The sequence below is a fragment of the Pristiophorus japonicus genome, chromosome 7 (assembly GCF_044704955.1).
Source record: "Pristiophorus japonicus isolate sPriJap1 chromosome 7, sPriJap1.hap1, whole genome shotgun sequence".
In the NCBI taxonomy this organism is placed as follows: domain Eukaryota; kingdom Metazoa; phylum Chordata; class Chondrichthyes; family Pristiophoridae; genus Pristiophorus; species Pristiophorus japonicus.
This window is the reverse complement of record NC_091983.1, coordinates 153,138,463-153,153,465: the sequence shown is the minus strand read 5'-3', so window position 1 is coordinate 153,153,465 and position 15,003 is coordinate 153,138,463. Positions and strand designations below refer to the sequence as shown.

At 46.4% G+C, this 15,003-nt stretch overlaps 1 pseudogene; it reads left to right on the top strand.

The window, feature by feature from the left end:
• Positions 1–7,636: 7,636 nt before the first annotated feature.
• LOC139267596 (U2 spliceosomal RNA) lies at positions 7,637–7,874 on the top strand (annotated as a pseudogene).
• The last annotated feature ends 7,129 nt before the right edge of the window (positions 7,875–15,003 follow it).

The following is a 15,003-nucleotide window of genomic DNA, read 5'->3' as shown; positions in this document are numbered from 1 at the left end:
CTATTTTAGTAATGCTGATTGAGGGCTAAATATTGGCGCTGCTCTTCTTCAAAATAATGCTATGGTATCTTCTCCGTCCACTTGAGAAAGCAGATGGGGCCTCGGTTTAATGTCTCATCTGAAAGACGGCACCTCTGACAGTGCAGCACTCCCTCAGTACTGCACTGGAGTGTGAACGTGGAACTGAGCCACAAAGAATATAATGGTTTGATCGTCAATCTTTGCTGAGTTAGCTGATCGCAACTGGGGTATCAGTTGGGTGTGCTGCAGTATCCCTGACTAGGAATAAAATCAGTCAAAGTTCCTGTTTTACAGCAATTTCTTCTGAAAAATGCATATATGGCTGCCAGGTACAGACAGGATGCCCTTTAGTGTCAAATATCCTGCTGACATTCACTGCCTAAGGCCCATACTTAAAGAATAGACACTTTGGTCAGATAAGCATCCCAGAGGGTTATCAGGGACTGTAGATCCATACCCTAGTAGGAATAAGCACCTTCATGAGAGGGCAAGAGAAACTGAAAGGAGCCAATTACAAAGAAAACAGCAGTTCAACACTTAATATACATTATCAGAAAATAGTTGTATTTATAACGAAGACATTTCACACATGCAAATTCCTTTCACGAGTGCATGGTGGCAGTACTGCTGGTGCACAAGAACTATGTGCTAGATTGTCCTCCAAGATCCTATTGTCAGCTGTGGCTCAGTGGGTAGCACCCTCATCTCAAAACGAGGACACAAAAATCGAGGCTGATATTCCAGTGCTGTGCTGAGGGAGTGCTGCACTGTCAGAGGCGCTATCTTTTGGATGTGATATTAAACCGAGGCCCTGTCTACTCTCTCAGGTGGACATAAAGGATCCAATGGCATTATTTAAAGAAGAGCAGGCATGTTATCCCCGGTGTCCTGGCCAATATTTAGCCCTCAGTCAACAACACTAAAACAGATGATCTGGTCATTATAACATTGCTGTTTTTGTGAGCTTATTGCATGCAATTTGGCTGCCGCATTTCCTACATTACAACAGTGGCTACACTGCAAAAGTACTTAATAGACTATAAAACGCTTTGGGACGTCTGGTGTGATGAAAGGCCTTATATAACTACAAGTGTTCCGTTATGACCCTGTCTGAAATCAGTTTGAGAAGTAGTGAAAAATGAGACAAAGTTGAGTGGTGAGGCTTACAGCCGCCTCCCCTCTCTCATCTTAATTTCCCTCCACTTCTCCCCACTAGGACCACTGCTGGCTGCCTCTTCACCTCCCGCTAGCATGCCTGGAACCCAGGTTTCCTTGGCTATTTCTCTCCTGTCTGCCTTTCTAATCATCACTCTCCAGGATTGTCAGGTGAAGCTTGGCAGTAGTCTCTGGGGTAGTAACAGGAAGGCCCTGAAGTCCATTGATTGAGGCAGTGTGCCTACTAGCAGCCTCCCCTCCACTCGTTTCAGCATGACCCCATACCTGCTAAAGATCTAAATCTTGATGAGGCCTTCAGTAAAATGTTCTGGCCACTCCAGCACCACCTGGATTTGCCTTATGGCAATGGCAGGCTCCCTCTTGGTAGGGAGGCCACTACACATAACAGGGTACCCCATACTCATAAAAATGGGCTGGGGTTACTATGCAATCGCAGCAATGGGCCGAGGTCGTGCCCGATTGCAAAGATGAGAATTCCTCCCATAGACTACAGTTTATGGGCAAGAGATTAGACTTGCCAATGCAGGATATAGGTGTAAGGGCAGGGATTTTGGGCAGGGAATCGCATTCCTGGAGTCTTACTTGATTAGTGCAGTACTGTCTTTTTAGAACAACCTAAAGTAATTGTGCATAAAATAAGTGAGAGTTTCATTTTAATGTTGGATGTCAAAGGTCCCTAGTTTGATTTTCTGTTCAACTGGAGTGAGCAAAAAGGTAAGATCTATTTGCAAAGGAGATCTCAAAGGGGCAGAGGCTTTTTTACTTGATTTTTGGGAGATTTTCCAATTTTCAGTGGCTTTTTAGTACTGTTTTTGTTTTGTCTTTCCGTTGATTTTTTTTGGCACCAGAACACGTATGGAATGTAACAAAAACGCAGCCAAATATTATCTGCAAAATAAACAGGAAGCCAAATGCAACTCATGTTTTTATAATAATTTTGCAGAACAGGACGAGCATGGAAGAAGAGGGAATATGAAAAGGGAGTCTTGGCCCTGATATTAAGTTGAAGGCGGCTTCTGAGCAGGGTGGGTGGAATTGCGTGGATGAAACTCAGAAGTCAACTCAGCAGGTCGGAATTTGTGATCACAACTGAATTGAAGCAATAAATTTTGACTTTAAGGTTTCATGTCTCCAAGCTGCGCAGCGGGTGTGTTGCACACCTGCATGATGCAATCTCAGCAGCATTTAAAGGGTCAATGCACACAGGGACGGATTAAGGCGGGTGGGGGGGATGGGGCAGTTGCCCGGGGCCCAAGCCTAGAATGGATCCCATACAGGGTCGGATTAAGGGTAAGGGTAAACACTATTGACATAAGTGACATAGCAAGAGCGGAGCGAAGCTGCGAGGGCTCAGACGCATGTTATTCTCGACTTGATGTAAACAGACTCTCGATGTCCTTTTTCTAGAGATGCTTTCTAGCTACCAGCTACTTGAGGAGCAAAAGAGATGAGAAGTAGCTAAACTGCTTAAACTAGATAATTTTTTCCAACTAATAACTCAAGATTATGAAGAGGAAGGCCAAGACGATGCTGTGTAGTCAACTTCAACAACAAAACCACTAGTGGCACCGGACCCGGAGTTGACCGAGTTGAAGCTCCAAGTTCAAAAAGTTGAAGAAGTTGAAAACCAACTGGCGCATACTGAGCTGAAAGAGGCGCAACTTACGAGTGACATTGGACTGTGGGGAGACAATATCTCAGAAGACATGCAAAGCCATTGGATTGCAAAATGTAGTGAGGACTGTCGAAACGGCTAAAGACTTCCAAAACTCCAGCGTGATTCATGCCATGGAAGGCTGTCACAGATACTATTCGAAGTCCTTCTTCACACGTGTGCACCCGCTGACAGGGGAATGTGTGGAGCGAACGTGGCTCTGTTATTCACCTTCAAATGGGAGAGTATACTGCTTTGATTGCAAGGTCACAGCACGAACAAGTAGTCACTTTCTCATGGTTTTAATGACTGGAAGCATGGAGCTGAGAGGATTTCATCTCACGAAAACAGCCACCAGCACAGAGAAGCCATGGTAGTAATGTGCACTAGACAATCAGGCACTGGTTGTGTGAATGGTCATATTGTCTTCCAGTTTGAAAATAAATGGCAGTACTAGAGCAGGCTATCTGTGTGATAACATTTCTCTGTGAATGTGGTCTTTCATTGCAAGGCAGAGATGAAATTGTTGGGTCTCCAATTAATGGTAATTATCTGGGTATGTTGGAGGTTCTCGCAAACTACAATACATTTCTTGGTGAACACAAGTTCGCCAACAAAGGCAAGGGGCATACTTCATACTTGTCTTCCACCACTTGTGAAGAACTGATTAGTCTGATGGGTGGCAAAGTACTTGAGACGATTATCCAGGAATTGAAATCAGCGAAGTTCTATTCAATATCTGTTGATTCAACGTCAGATGTCACACACTCAGATCAGCTAACATTTGTCGTCCGCTATGTTCTACCGACTGGTCCTGAGGAAAGGCTCCTAAAGTTCTTGCTGATAATCAGTCATACTGGACAAGAAATAGCAGAAATAATACTGGCCTTTCTGGATGAGAACGGGATCAACATACAAAATTGTCATGGACAATCTTATGGTAATGCTTCAAATATGAGTGAGAAATACATTGTGTCCAAACTATCACCAAAGAGCAATGTCCATATGCAACATTTATACCATGCGCAGAGCACTCATTCAACTTTGAGGGAAAAACAGTGCTGAATGCAGATTTTTTTACATTGCACAAAAGTTATACTCTTGTCTCGCTGCAGTGATGTATTACTGGCGACTGCTTTATGAAAAACTCATCATCATAGGCAGTCCCTCGAAATCGAGGAAGACTTGCTTCCACTCTAAAATTGAGTCCCCATCAGCACCTGGAAATCCCTGGCTCAAGACTGCCCAAATTGGAGGAAGAGCATTCGGGAGGGTGCTGAGCACCTCGAGTCTTGTTGCCGAGAGCATGCAGAAGCCAAGCGCAGACAGCGGAAGGAGCGTGCAGCAAACCAGACTTCCCACCCACCCTTTCCTTTAACCACTGTCTGCCCCACTTGTAATTCCCATATTGGACTGTACAGCCACCTGGAAACTCACTTTTAAAGTGGAAGCAAGTCTTCCTCGATTTTGAGGGATTGATGTTGATGATGACTTTTAACCTGCAGGCGATTCATCTCAGTTGGCTTATGACTGGAAATGGTGTGAAATTCTCGGGGGTATTGGTCGGCCATATCCATCGACATAGCTGTCTGACAAGCTAAATCAAAAATCAAGTTAGGGGTTCTTCCAATTGCTTCATTTTTCATCCCACAAACAAAGCGGTCACGCAATGCTCGGTCTTGAAAGTTTCCGAAATGAGAGTGAATGGATAGCTTTTTTAAAGATACAATGTACTTACTGATACTCTCATCATTCAACTGATTCGTGTTTCAAAACGATAACTTTCAGCAATTTCCAGGGGCTCAGGGCTGTATTGCTGTTCTCTCCGTCAGCGGCGGGTCCTTCGGCTTGATGGGAACAAGCACATTTTTCACGGTTTCATTAACCTCGGAGCCTGGTTCTGTCAAGAAAAAAAAAACTTTTTGTTTCTAACACCACCCGGTTACGGTTTTCATCATCGGGGACTTCGACGATACTATTTGCGGTGAAAATCATTTCTACCCGCTCCACATACGCTTTGAAAGTCTCTCGGTCATGATGGTACTCACCTAAGCACCCTATTATTCCAATAGGTGCAGCCATCTGGTCTCCAAGTTTAGCCAAATGTGCTTGAAATTTACCTTGGATTTTTAGCTGTGCTTCAAAACAAGGAACCTCTCAAAGTCTTTGTGTTAGTTTGCTGGAGCGTCCACCAATGAACAGCTTGGTAAGATGACAGGCATTGTCAAATTAAGTCAGTTAATCTATTCACGCTAGGACATAGAAACATAGAAACATAGAAAATAGGTGCAGCAGTAGGCCATTCGGCCCTTCGAGCTTGCACCATGGCTTGCATCATGGCTGATCATGCACTTCAGTACCCCATTCCTGCTTTCTCTCCATACCCCTTGATCCCTTTAGCCATAAGGGCCACATCTAACTTCCTTTTGAATATATCTAACGAACTGACCTCAACAACTTTCTGTGATAGAGAATTCCACAGGTTCACAATTCTCTGAGTGAAGAAGTTTCTCCTCATCTTACCCCTTATCCTTAGACTGTGACCCCTAGTTCTGGATTTCCCCAACATCGGGAACATTCTTCCTGCATCTAACCTGTCCAATCCTGACAGAATTTTATATGTTTCTATGAGATCCCTCCTCATTCTTCTAAACTCCAGTGAATACAGGCCCAGTTGATCAAGTCTCTCCTCATGTGTCAGTCCTGCCATCCCGGGAATCAGTCTGGTGAACCTTCGCTGCACTCCCTCAATAAAAAGAATGTCCTTCCTTAGATTAAGAGACCAAAACTGAACACACTATTCCAGGTGGGGCCTCACCAAGGCCCTGTACAACTGCAGTAAGACCGCCCTGCTCCTATACTCAAATCCTCTCGCTATGAAGGCCAACATGCCATTTGCCTTCTTCACCACCTGATGTACCTGCATGCCAACTTTCAATGACTAATGTACCACCCAGATCTCATTGCACCTCCCCTTTTCCTAATCTGTCACCATTCAGATAATATTCTGCCTTCGTGTTTTTGCCACCAAAGTGGATAACCTCACATTTCTCTACATTATACTGCATCTGCCATGCATTTGCCCACTCACCTAACCTGTCCAAGTCCCCCTGCATGCGGACTCTTAGCATCCTCCTCACAGCTCACATTGTCACCCGGCTTAGTATCATCTGCAAACTTGGAGATATTACATTCAATTCCTTCGTCTAAATCATTAATGTATATTGTAAATAGCTGGGGTCCCAGCACATGTTCAGCATATCTCAAAATGCAGCTGCGACAGCAATATTGAAGAAAATAAACCTTCACATGAGACACCATGCCTGAAGGGATAGAGTAAATAAGGAAAAACTGTTTCCAGTGGCAGAGGGGTCAGTAACCAGAGGACACAGATTTAAGGTAATTGGCAAAAGAACCATAGACGAGGAGGATTTTTAAGTATGAGTTGTTAAGATCTGGAATGCACGGCCTGAAAGGGTGGTCGAAGCAGAATCAATAATAACTTCCAAAAGGGAATTGAATAAATTCGTGAAAGGGAAAAATTTTCCAGGCTATGGGGAAAGGGCAGAGGAATGGGACTAATTGGATAGCTCTATCAAAGAGCCGGTACAGGAATGATGGGCTGACTGGCCTCCTTCTGAGTTGTATCATTCTACTATGTCCCAGAAAGTTCCGAATAAATGAAAAGTTTTTCGAAGCAACATTTTAGTGGCTTATCTGTAATTTATAATTTCTTTGGGGACAAGCACTGAATAAATAATTGGGACTGTCAGTAATGAACAGCTCATTTTTTTCCCGTCAGGTTTGTGGACAACAAATAATGAGAAAAAGTAACATCCAATTAGTTCCAGTCCAACCCTAATCTCGAATCCTATTGCCCAAATTATGTGATTGATTGAAACTAGCAACCTCCAATGCCAGTGAAAAGGCTTTTTTTCTTGTAAAAAGCTAATGGTTGGCAGGTATAATTTTTTGTACTGGAAATAACAATTATTGCAAATTACAATCATTTAAAAAAATGAAAGTGCATTAAAATATGAGTTGCAGAAACAGGCACAGGGAGCTGAATTTTATGACCTAACTGACTGTCTCTTACTGATTATGTTACTTGTCACATTTCTCCATGGATGTTGACTGCTTGAATATGGACAGTGTTGGCTCGCTCCCTGGTTACTGCACTGTCCCCACCACCACAAGTGCACAAACAAACTGAAAATAACTTTCAAAGTTACAGAACATGATGTAACCAGCCACAAAATGGGCAATGGTCTGTGTCACAGATCACAACATTAGTAAAGTTCTAAATATGGAAAACACATTGGGGCTGAACTTCCTCTGTCCAAATAGTGCCCAAAATTAATGTAATGAAAAGAAAAAAATGGGCACTAATAGTTTGCTTCCATTCTGCACCTGACTTGCACAAGACCCAAATGTCCTCGGTTGCTTTTCTGGTGCATGCACTTGACTGTGCCTGAAGAGGGTGTGGCTATGTAAATTACATGCAAATGAATGTCAAAGGTCTTCACACACAGATTTCCTGTGTTTGTGGCAGCAAACTTCCCCCATAAGAACTGAGCGCTTGAGTTTCCTAAGCTGCTGTTTAGGCACTATGAAATCAAATTTCCTTTGGGGCTATCCTGATCTGCTGCCATCACTTGATATTCTGCGGCAAGTGGCTCACCTCCTGACTCTTCAAAGCCTCTCCACCACATATAAGGTATAAGTCAGGAGGGTGATGGAATACTCTCCACTTGCCTAGATTGCTAAGGCTGCAACAACAAACTCATAAGCTCTCGGCCTTTTGGCTAAGATCATGCGTAACTGACCTGACAGGGGAGTAAACATGACCCCAACGTGGTTCTCCCTGGATCAGGAAGGTGATTCTCCTATGCTTTTTGGAAATAGGAGGTGGGTGGGGTGGCTTGACCCATCCACCTCCACGGAGGTGTGTGGGGGGCCTGACCCATCCACCTCCATGGCACGAACCTGGTATTGCAGTACTTCCAGGAACGGTGCAGTGGCTCTAGGCCTTTTGGCTAAGAGCATTGGCGCAGAGTGATCCTTGATGTGTGCAAGGTGACCTCTGGCGTTTGTGATTTGACAAAGAATTGGAAAGATTGGCAAGGAATAAATAAATAAATAAAGAAAATAAAAAACTCATAAGCTCAACATCATCAAAAAGAGCACCCTATCCAGCAGCTTAAACACTCACTCCCTCCACGATTGGTGTACCATGGCTCCATTGTATGCTATCTACAGGATTAACTACAGCAAGTCACCAAGGCTTCTTTGACAGCACCTCCCAAACCTGCAACCTCCACCACATGCACACACAAAGTCACCAGGTGCACAGGAACACCAGCAGCTCTAAGTTCTCTTCCAAGTCACATACCATCCTGACTTGGATATATATTTCCATTCCTTCATCATCACTGGGTCAAAATCGTGGAGCACCCCCCCCACCCCCCCACGATAACATTGTGTGAGTCCCTTCACCAAACGGGCTGCAGCAGTACAAGAAGAAGGCTCACTTAATGGCAACTAGCGCTGGACATTAAATGTTCGCCTTGCCGGCATGCCCATTTCCCAAGAAAGAATTAAAAAAAACTTTGGTGCACCTTTCACCTGTGCCCCCAGCAGGCACCCAAGATGTGTCCAAACTGCCACAGATGCCTGCTGAAAATATTTAGATCAAAGGATTGTGCCCTGACCTTGGAAACACTGAAGGGTCAGGAGCAGACATCAGCAGGAGAGCAGGATTTCTATTATACTAGACTTACAGGAGGGCGGTTGACACAAGCATTTTGGGCCTTGCTTCTTTGGGGTGAAGTATTAAATAAATTAACCTGTAGTTGTGATCTCAGAAACCATCAGTGCATCCTAAAGCCTTTCTGCCTTAAATTTGTGGGCAACCAACAGTGGGGAAAAGTAATGTCAGCTTGAATAGACTCCAGGTTCACCTTCCACTGATCTGATTCATTGATACAGACAGCTTCCAATCCCAGTTATAAAAGCTTATTTTTCAAAAGAAATGCTAAGAGGTTAGTTAACACATTGCAGTTGGTATATATGATTAAACTGCTGATGCCTGGCAACATGTCACCTGTAAAGTCCTTACTCTACAGCATGAAACCACACGAGGCACATTCCAGGGACAAGGCCACTGTGTGACCTTAACTCTTTATTACAGGACTCCAGAAGTCCCTGCGATGACCCTGCATGGGGCCTCCCTTTATATACCTGTGTGATCAGGTAAGGAGTGTCTCCCACAAGTTCACCCCCTGTGGTCATGGTGTGCACCTAAGTTGAGTGTGTACAGAAAACAGTGGTGTGACATTGTAGTTACAAACATGACATCACCTTCCCCCCCAAAGTCTTACTGGGATCACAGGTTTAGTCTTTCAGGTGGTCTACGCTCCCTCGTGGAGCGCCGCAGTTGGGGCTCTGTTTGTTGGATACTGACGTGAGTGTCTGTCACCTGTGGTGATTCCGGCCTGTCCGGGCTGACCTCAGGGACTGTGCATTCTTCTGATTGCTCTTGTTGCACGTTCGCTGGCGGTGTGGTGAGCTCCATCTCATGGTCTTCTTCAGGTACCTCTGTATCGATGTTGCACCTTTTTTTTTAACTTGGTCCAGATGCTTACGGCATATCTGGCCATTGTTGAGTCTTACCACGATGATCTTATTCCTCACTTTGTCAATTACAGTTCCCTCAAGCCATTTGGGCCCCATGGCGTGATTCAGGACGAATACAGGATCATTTATTTCTATACATCTCCCCCTTGAATTACGGTCATGGTACTCATGTTGTGACTTGCGCTTGGCCTCAACTATATCGGTCAGGACCGGGTGGATGAGGGACAACCGAGTTTTGAGTGTCCGTTTCATGAGTAGCTCTGCGGGCGGGACCCCCGTGAGCGAGTGCGGGTGGGATTTACAGGCCAGCAGGAGGCGCGATAGGCGGCATTGTAGGGAGGGTCCTTGAATCCTGAGCATACCTTGCTTAATGATTTGGACTGCCCGTTCCGCCTGGCCATTGGAGGCTGGCTTGAACGGAGCAGTCCTGATGTGGTTGATGCCATTGCCCGACATAAACTCCCGGAATTCATAGCTCGTGAAACTCGGGCCATTATCACTAACCAGGATATCCGGCAAGCCATGGGTTGCAAAGATCGCACGTAGGCTTTCCACGGTGGTGGATGACGTGCATGAATTCAGGATGATGCACTTGATCCATTTCGAGTCCACATCTGCTACAATGAGGAACATCTTCCCCATGAACGGGCCTGGGTAGTCAACGTGAATGCGTGACCATGGCTTGGTGGGCCAGGGCCACGGACTGAGCAGGGCCTCCCTGGGGGCATTACCCAGTTGAGCACAGGTCGTGCACCTGCGAACACAGTGTTCTAGGTCTGAATCAATTCCGGGCCACTAAACGTATGACCGGGCAATGGTCTTCATCATCACAATGTCTGGGTGCTCGCTGTGGAGTTCCCTGATGAATGCCTCCCTGCCCTTCTGGGATATGACTATCCGGCTGCCCAATAGTAGGCTGTCGGCTTGGATGGAGAACTCATCCATCCGCCTGTGGAACGGTCTGACCTCCTCAGGGCATGCTCCGTGTGCAGGCGCCCAATCCCCAGTCAGGACTTATTTCTTAATCAAGGATAGGAGGGGATCTCTGTTTGTCCAGATTTTGATCTGGCGGGCTGTGATGGGGGAGCCCGCACTGTCAAAGGCATCGACAGCCATGACCACCTCAGCGCTTTGCTCAGCTGCCCCCTCGGTGGTGGCCGCTGGGAGCCTGCTGAGCGCGTCAGCGCAGTTTTCAGTGCCGGGCCGGTACCGGATGGAGTCGTCATAAGCAGCTAACGTGAGGGCCCACCACTGTATGTGAGCTGATGCGTTGGCATTGACAGCCTTGCTGTCTGACAACAGGGATGTGAGTGGCTTGTCGTCTGTCTCTAATTCAAACTTCCTACTGAAGAGGTACTGATGCATTTTTTTTACACCATAGACACATGCAAGTACTTCCTTCTCGACCATCCCATAGCCCCGTTCTGCTTGAGAGAGCGACCTGGAGGCATAAGCCACAGGTTGTAGCTGACCCTCAGCATTACCCTGCTGCAACATGCACCCAACCCCATAGGACGATGCATCACATGTCAGAACTAAACGTTTACAGGGGTCGTACAGGGTCAACAACTTGTTTGAACAAAGTAGGTTTCGCGCCCGATCAAAAGCCCGTTCCTGACAGTCCCCCCAAAACCAATCGCAACCCTTACGCAGGAGCATGTGTAGCGGCTCCAACAACGTGCTCAAGTTCGGCAGAAAATTCCCGAAATAGATCAACAGTCCCAGGAATGAACACAGTTCTGATGTGTTGCAGGGCTTGGGTGCTCGTCGAATCGCCTCTGTTTTGGATTCGGTGGGCCGAATCCCATCTGTAGCAAGAAACTCAACCTCAGGAGTTAACAACATGCATTTAGACTTCTTGAGTCGCAGGCCTACCCGGTCCAGTCGGCGTAACACCTCCTCCAGGTTGTGTAGGTGTTCCTCGGAGTCTCGACCCGTGATGAGGATTCTTCCGAGAATACGATCGTTCCCGGAATGGATTTAAGCAGGCTTTCCATGTTACGTTGAAAAATCGCGACCGCTGATCGAATGCCAAACAGGCACCTGTTATACGCAAACAGTCCCTTGTGCGTGGTGATGGTGGTCAGTAGTTTGGATTCGTCGACCAGTTCCTGGGTCATATAGGCTGAAGTGAGGTTCAACTTGGTGAATAGCTTGCCGTCTGCCAGCTTGGCGAAAAGGTCCTCTGCTCTTGGGAGCGGGTATTGATCTTGTAGGGACACCCGATTGATGGTGGCCTTGTAGTCGCCACAGATCCTGACCGAGCAATCCGCTTTTAGAACGGGAACGATGGGGCTCGCCCAGTCGCTGAATTCAACAGGCGAGATGATGACCTCTCGCAACATACGGTCCAATTTGCTCTCGATTTTTTCCCACATCACATACGGCACCACTCTGGCTTTGTGGTGCACTGGCCTGGCGTCTGGGGTGATATGTATTACTACTTTAGTGCCTTTGAAAGTCCCGATGGCTGGTTGGAATAGTGACTCAAATTTTTGTAGGACTTGTGAGCACGAACTTCGTTCCATCGAGGACATTGCGTGAACATCCCCCCATTTACAGTTCATCTCGGCTAACCAGCTCCTCCCCAACAGTGTGGGACCATTGCCCGGGACAATTCAGAGTGGCAGCCGGTTCACTAACCCATTGTGTGTGACAGCCATAATTGCACTGCCTAGCTCCAGAATGATTTATTTGGTGTAAGTCCATAATTGTGTCTCAATACGTTCTAATTTAGGTCTACTGGCTTTGAGTGGCCATAGCTTCTTAAATTGCTGAACGCCCATGAGTGACTGGCTGGCCCCAGTGTCCAGCTCCATGCGTACTGGGATACTGTTCAACAAAACATTCATCATTATTGGTGGCGTTTTGGTGTATGAACTGTGAATATTTGCTGCATGGACCCGCTGAACCTCGGCGTCCATCGATTTGCCCCAAAAGCCATCCTGCCTCACAGAATCCTCTTCTGGTCCATCCGCCTCATATATCAGTCTGTTTTCTGCATATTCGAGCTAAATGGCCACTGAGATTGCAGTTCCTGCAGACAAACTGTTGAAATCTGCAAGATCTGGCTGAGTGTTTTCCCCACACCTCCAGCATGAATTAAAGTTTCCATTGTTGGGGACAAAGGGATTATGGCCAGGAATTCCGCGCTGACTGTCCCTTTGACTGCTCTTAAGTACCCTATTAGTGGGTGTCAATTACCCCACCCCGGGCCGCATTGTCCACTGTGATGGCGTGAACGTCCGTTCAGCCTGCCATTGTCTCTGTTGAGATCTTGCTCTGGGATCTATTGCTGCCTGGTAAATGTCGGACTGCCCCTGCCTGCCTGCTGGGCTCTGAGTAGCATTGACAATGTTGACTCCCTGATCCATCGCCACATTAGAGGCAGAATTGCGCGCGTAAATCATTTTCGTCTCTTCCTCCCCCGTCATGAAAGTTTGAGCTAACAACGCTGCCGCTTCCAAGGTCAAGTCCTTGCTCTCAATTAACTTGTGAAAAATTCCCGCATGACCGATACCCTCGATAAAGAAGTCCCTTAGCATCTCCCCCCTGCAGGCGTTTGTGAACTTACAGGGGCTGGCCAAACGCCGGAGGTCCGCTACAAAGCCCGGTATGCTCTGTCCTTCACGACGTTGGTGGGTGTCGAATCTCTGTCAAGCCTTGTGTATGCTGCTCACCGGTTTGAGGAGCTCCCCGATTAATTTGCTGAGCTCTTCAAAGGTTTTGTCCGACGGCTTTTCGGGTGCCAGTAAGTCCTTCATGAGCGCGTAAGTCTTTTCCCCGCAGCTAGTCAAAAGATGAGTCCGTCGCTTGTCGGCCACTGCATCCCCCAGCCAGTCTTTCGTAACGAAGCTTTGCTGAAGCCTCTCGACAAAATTATCCCAGTCTTCCTCGTTCCTCTGTGCTACCGGTGGCCATTCTCGTGGGTCGTGAATTCCTGTTTCTCATCGCCAATGTAAAGTCCTTACTCTATAGCATGAAACCACACGAGGCACATTCCAGGGACAAGGCCACTGTGTGACCTTAACTCTTTATTACAGAACTCCAGAAGCGATGACCCTGTGTGGGACCTCCCTTTATATACCTGTATAATCAGGTAAGGAGTGTCTCCCACAAGTTCACCCCCTGTGGTCAAGCTGTGCATCTAAGTTGAGTGTATACAGTAATATAGTGGTATTACATTGTAGTTACAAACATGACATCATCCACCTACCATATTGGCCAGGGAGAACGTACAAGCAGAAAAGCAGGAGAGAAAATGTGGGGTATTAGGATACACTTCTACACTTAAGACACTGGAATGTTGTTCAAACTGAGCCTGCAATTCCATCATCCTTCTTGGCTGTCTCTCAACTTGAACCTGATAATTCAGTGAAAACTCCTAGGAAAGACCAGGATCTGGTGTGTACAGGCCCTGGCCTAATTTGTGGCCTTTCCACCGGAAGGACCATGGATTTTTAGCCACTTATATCTGAACGTCAGTTGAGTACAGGACATCAGGACATCAGCTCAGGTGTGTTGCCCTCCAGGAGTGAATTGTTCATTAACACACACTCTTTAGGCTCATACATGTAGGGAAGGTAGCAGAGAGTTGGTGACTCCAGCAAAAGGGAGAGAAGAGAAAAAAATGATATAACATACTTATTTGAAATATACATTAATGATTTAGATGAAAGAATTGAATGTAATATCTCCAAGTTTGCAGATGGCACGAAGCTGGGTGGCAGTGCGAGCTGCGAGGCGGATGCTAAGAGGTTGCATGCAGGGGAACTTGGACAGGTTCGGTGAATGGGCAAATGCATGGCAGATGCAGTATAATGTGGATAAATGTGAGGTTATCCACTTTGGTGGCAAAAACAGGAAGACAGATTATTGTCTAAATGGTGACAGATTAGTAAAAGGGGAGGTGCAACGAGACCTGGGTGTTGTGGTACATCAGTCATTGAAGGTAGGCATGCAGGTACAGCAGGCAGTAAAGAAAGCAAATGGCATGCTGGCCTTCATAGCGTGGGGATTTGAGTATAGGAGCAGGGAAGTCTTGCTGCAATTGTACAGGGCCTTGGTGAGGCCACACCTGGAGTATTGTGTACAGTTTTGATCTCCTAACTTGAGGAAGGACATTCTTGCTATTGAGGGAGTGCAGCGAAGGTTCACCAGATTGATTCCCGGGATGGCGGGACTGACATATCAAGAAAGACTGGATCAACTGGGCTTGTATTCACTGGAGTTCAGAAGAATGAGAGGGGATCTCATCGAAACGTTTAAAATTCTGACGGGTTTAGACAGGTTAGATGCAGGAAGAATGTTCCCAATGTTGGGGAAGTCCAGAACCAGGGGTCACAGTCTAAGGATAAGGGGTAAGCCATTTAGGACCGAGATGAGGAGAAACTTCTTCACCCAGAGAGTGATGAACCTGTGGAATTCTCTACCACAGAAAGTTGTTGAGGCCAATTCACTAAATATATTCAAAAAGGAGTTAGATGTAGTCCTTACTACTAGAGGGATCAAGGGGT